The following is a 4,514-nucleotide window of genomic DNA, read 5'->3' as shown; positions in this document are numbered from 1 at the left end:
CTCCCAAGTAGCTGGGACCACAGGCGCCCGCCACAACGCCCGGCTATTTTTTGGTTGCAGCCGTCATTGTTGTTTGGCGTGTCCGGGCTGGGGATTCGAACCCACCACCTTAGGTGTACATGGCTGGCGCCTTAGCCAGTTGAGCTATAGGTGCCAAGCCAAAATAAACTTTTTACTTCTTTATATCTTAATCTTTGTATTGAGAATTCTTTCTCCTCTTGCATACAAATTTCCACCCTAACACAAACTTTGAAAGAATCAAGCTCATCTCTAAGTCATTTAACTACCCAGCAGAGCAAAACTCAACACTCTTCAAGGATAACAACAAAATCCAAACATCAACAATGTGAAACTTGTTAGACAGGCAAAGAGATGAAAAAAAAACAAAAACCATGATCCAACTTGGCGCCTGTGGCTCAAGCCGCTAAGACACCAGCCACATACACCTGAGCTGGCGGGTTCGAATGCAGCCTGGGCCAGCAAACAATGACAACTACAACCAAAAAATAGGCGGGTGTTGTGGCAGGCACCTGTGGCCCTAGCTACTTGGGAGGCAGAGGCAGGAGAAGCACTTGAGCCCAGGAGTTGGAGGCTGCTGTGAGCTGTGATGTCACAGTTTAAGGCTCTGTCTCAGAACAACAACAAAAAAACCCCACCATGATCCATAGTCAGAAGAAAAATCAATCAATATGAACAGACCTAGAAATGTAGGGTAGATGGAATTAGCAGACAAAGACTTTAAAAACAACATTATGCTCTTTATACTAAAGGTCTGAAGACAAATATGAATTTAGTAAGAAGAAAGGGAAGCCTTTTGAAAAATAGAATGGAACCTCTACAACCCAAAAATGTAATATCGAAATGAATATTTCACTGCCTAGACTCACAGAAAGCAAATAAAACATCAGACCCAAAAACGTTAGTGAATTTGGAAATACAGCATTGAAAACAATACAAACTGAAGTATAGTTTGCAGAAAAAGGAGAAAAAGAAACTTGGCAGAGCCTCAGTAACTATCAGATAATATCAAAGGGCTCTCAACTGACCCAGAAGAGGAGAAAGTGAGAAGGGAAGAAATAATTGCTGGAAAACGTCCACATGATGAAAATTATACACCCACAGATTCGAGAAGCTCAACACTCAGCAGAATAAACACAAAGAAAGCTACGCAAAGGCTGGAAAACAGTGATTTTTTTTAAATCTTAAAAGCAATGAGAGAAAAAAGGCACATTACAAAGATGAGCCGTGCTATCTGGGGCCTTCTGGATCTAGGCTGACAATAAAAAGCTCTTAACAATATCTCAGAATAGTAACAGGCCTTTGGCCTCAGGAGTGAAGAAAGAGTCAGGTTTCATATTGTGAATTTTAAAATAAAATCTTCAGTCTTCCCTCAAGCAGCTGACTGACTGGGCCCTTCTTTGGCCAAGGGGATCCCTGACACTGAGTTGCTGGCCATGAGAAAGGAGATCAGACAGGTCTCACCATGCCCCCTCCCCTTCTTAGAGATGTCCTTTGTGACTCCTTAACAGGGTCAGGCTATGGGTACCTGTGGGTCCTCAATATACACAGCAAACCACTTGAGTCTGTCCTCTGTCCAGGGCTTTGTCTCTGATTAACAGACCCTTCATTTGATCATTCCTTTTCACTGACTCCTGCTCTTTCAGACAAAGCCTAACTTTTTAAGCTGATTGTCATCTAAAGAATCTTTAAACCCACCTATAACCTGTCAGCCCTCCCCCCACTTCAAGATGTCCCACCTTTGGGGGCCAAACCAACATGTTTTCCACATACTGATTTATGACTTTACCTGTAATCTCTGTCTCCCTAAAATGTATAAAACCAAACTATAACCTCACCACCTCATGAGTCCACTCACTCAGGGCTTCTTGGGTTGACTCTGGGTAGGTCATGGTCCTCAAATTTGGCTCAGAATAAACCTCTCTAAATTATTTTACAGACTATGGCTTCTTTTCTGTGGACACCAGAAATGAACATGGTTGAGCTCAAGCCCTAAAAACTCTGGGGTATTCGTTTGAAAACTCTGGACTTCCTTTGAGAAGGCCTGAGAGGAAGTTCCCTGTGGAAAGCAGGACAGTCTGTTACTCTCTGCCCTGCTTCCTCCCTTGTGGTCCCCACCCACACCGATGTCCTAGCATAACGGAATAGTGAATTGGAAATTTTCTTTTAAATCAAAATCCCTCTGGCCATTTCCTTTCCTGCTTGGGATGCAGAAATACAAAAGATTGTCTCAACCACCCAGACAATGAGAAAAATCTAGAAAAAAATATAAAATTAAAAATTTCTCAACCTGATCAGAGAGCGGAGGTCCCAAGGCAAATAAGTAACCTGCATTTCAAAAGTGACATACTTGTGGCAGAGCATGGGACAAAACAGCAGCTACCATAAAATCAAGTAAGAAGACATCAACTAAAATTTTAATGAATTGTTAAAGGCCAAGAGTGGGCCACTATAAGAGTCTTAAAGAGGTGAGGGTCTCCTACATAAGGAAGAGTTTGCACTCACTCACTTTTCTATGGGCTTTTGCCAGACACTGGCAAAAGATTAGGGACAGGGCAGAGGCTCTCTTTGGTTAAGTAGGCCTGTAGGGAGGAGACTTGGAGGAAGGGCCTGAAGTCTTGATCACTCCCCCAGACCCTTCTCTCATACAAAGCAAAGGCCTTAAGCCAATGAGAGAAGAGCCGTAAACCTCCATCAGCTCAGGTCAGAGACAAAGAACTACTGCCAATTATAGATGGAGAAAGAGAGAAACAGAAAACCCTCCAATCCTTTGGGGAAGAACAGAAAACCATCTTGGGCTCAGATGCTACACTGACAGCTGGCAGAGGTCCAGTACAGCGCGGGAGCCTATAACACAGGTAACAGTCAAACATAATACAGCAGGACAAAAAATGGGAGGAAGGAATTGGAAGCGTACTTCCGTAAGGTTCTCACACCATCTGTGAAATGATATACTATTTGCAGGTGGTCTGTGGTAAGTTAAAGATGGAAATTATAAATCCTAGGGCAATTAGCAAAATTTTTCAGAGCTGTAACTATTAACAATAAGCCAATAGGACAGATTAACTGGAATCACTCAAAATAATTAATTGAAATCCAATAATATCAACAATTAGATATAAAATAGGTGAAACACCTTAAAGGGAGAGATTATCAGATAAGATAAAAAAGCAAGACTCCACTATATGCTGTCTAGAAGAAATGCCCTCTCAATACAAAGAGATAGATGGGATAAAAAGGCAAGGTTGGAAAGAGATACACCATGTAAGCACTACTCAGAAGTAAACCACAGAGGCTATGTTATTATCCAGAAAAAAATAGACTTCAGAACAAGGAATATTAATTACTAGGAACAGAGAGTGACATTATATAATGAGAACTCATATAAAAATGATAACTCATGGACCAAAGAGGAAGTTAAAAAAATTAGAGTGATGACAGAAGGCAGCCCATTTGCTACCTGGTAAAGGTTTAGGGAGGAAATACTGTCATTTGGAAGAAACACAGGGCAACTCTTTTGGGTGATGGGAATGTGCAATATCCTAACTACAGTGGTGGTTACACAGATGTAGGTACTCATCAACACTCATGAGCTGAAATTTAAAATGGGTACATTTAATTTAATGTAAACTACACCCAAATGAAACTGATTGTTAAAAATCTGAGAACCACATAGCAAGAGGAAAATGTTTATACTGTTCAGTGAAAGGGAAAAATAATAAGTATAGACCATAATAATAGCAGGGTTAATAAAACACTGGAAAAGGCTGAGGCAGGTGGACTGCTTTAGCTCACGAGTTCAAGACCAGCCTGAGCAAAAGCGAGACCCTATCTCTACTGGAAATAGAAAAACTGAGGCAAGAGGATCGCTTGGAGTGATCGCCCGCACTGGAGGTTTCTGTGAGCTATGATGCCATAGCACTCTACCCAGGGAGACAGCTTGAGACTCTGTCTCAAAAAATAAATAAATAAAACACTGCTAAATATGGCAGATAGCACAGAGGTTGAAGGTCCAATCTCAGAAGATTCCCTGGATTCACATACTTATGTTAAGTTTAATTTAGTTTCCTAAATTCACTGCCCTTCATTGAAGGTCCAACCTCAGAAGATTCCCTGGATTCACAACCTTTAGTTAAGTTAAATTTAGTTTCCTAAATTCACTGTCCTTCACTGAAGTAAAACAGGAGTAATGGTATTTATGTCATAGAGTGGTTGAGAAGATTGAATAAATTAGTAAAACATAAACCACTCAGAACAGTGCCTAGAAACAAATACTCAACAAATGTCAATTATGATTATTCCAATGAATGCATACCAGGAAAAAAAAAGAAAAAACAAGAAAAGAATATAGCAGCTGTCTTCTAACGGTGAAATTATGGCAAAACTGTTTCTCTAATCAAAATTACTGTCAATTGGCTCGGCGCCTATAGCTCAACCGGCTAAGGCGCCAGCCACGTACACCTAAGGTGGCGGGTTTGAATCCCCAGCCCGGACCC

Source organism: Otolemur garnettii, unplaced genomic scaffold (assembly GCF_000181295.1).
Source record: "Otolemur garnettii isolate 467f Iridium unplaced genomic scaffold, OtoGar3 scaffold00007, whole genome shotgun sequence".
Taxonomy (NCBI): domain Eukaryota; kingdom Metazoa; phylum Chordata; class Mammalia; order Primates; family Galagidae; genus Otolemur; species Otolemur garnettii.
Note: the sequence above shows the minus strand (reverse complement) of the source record.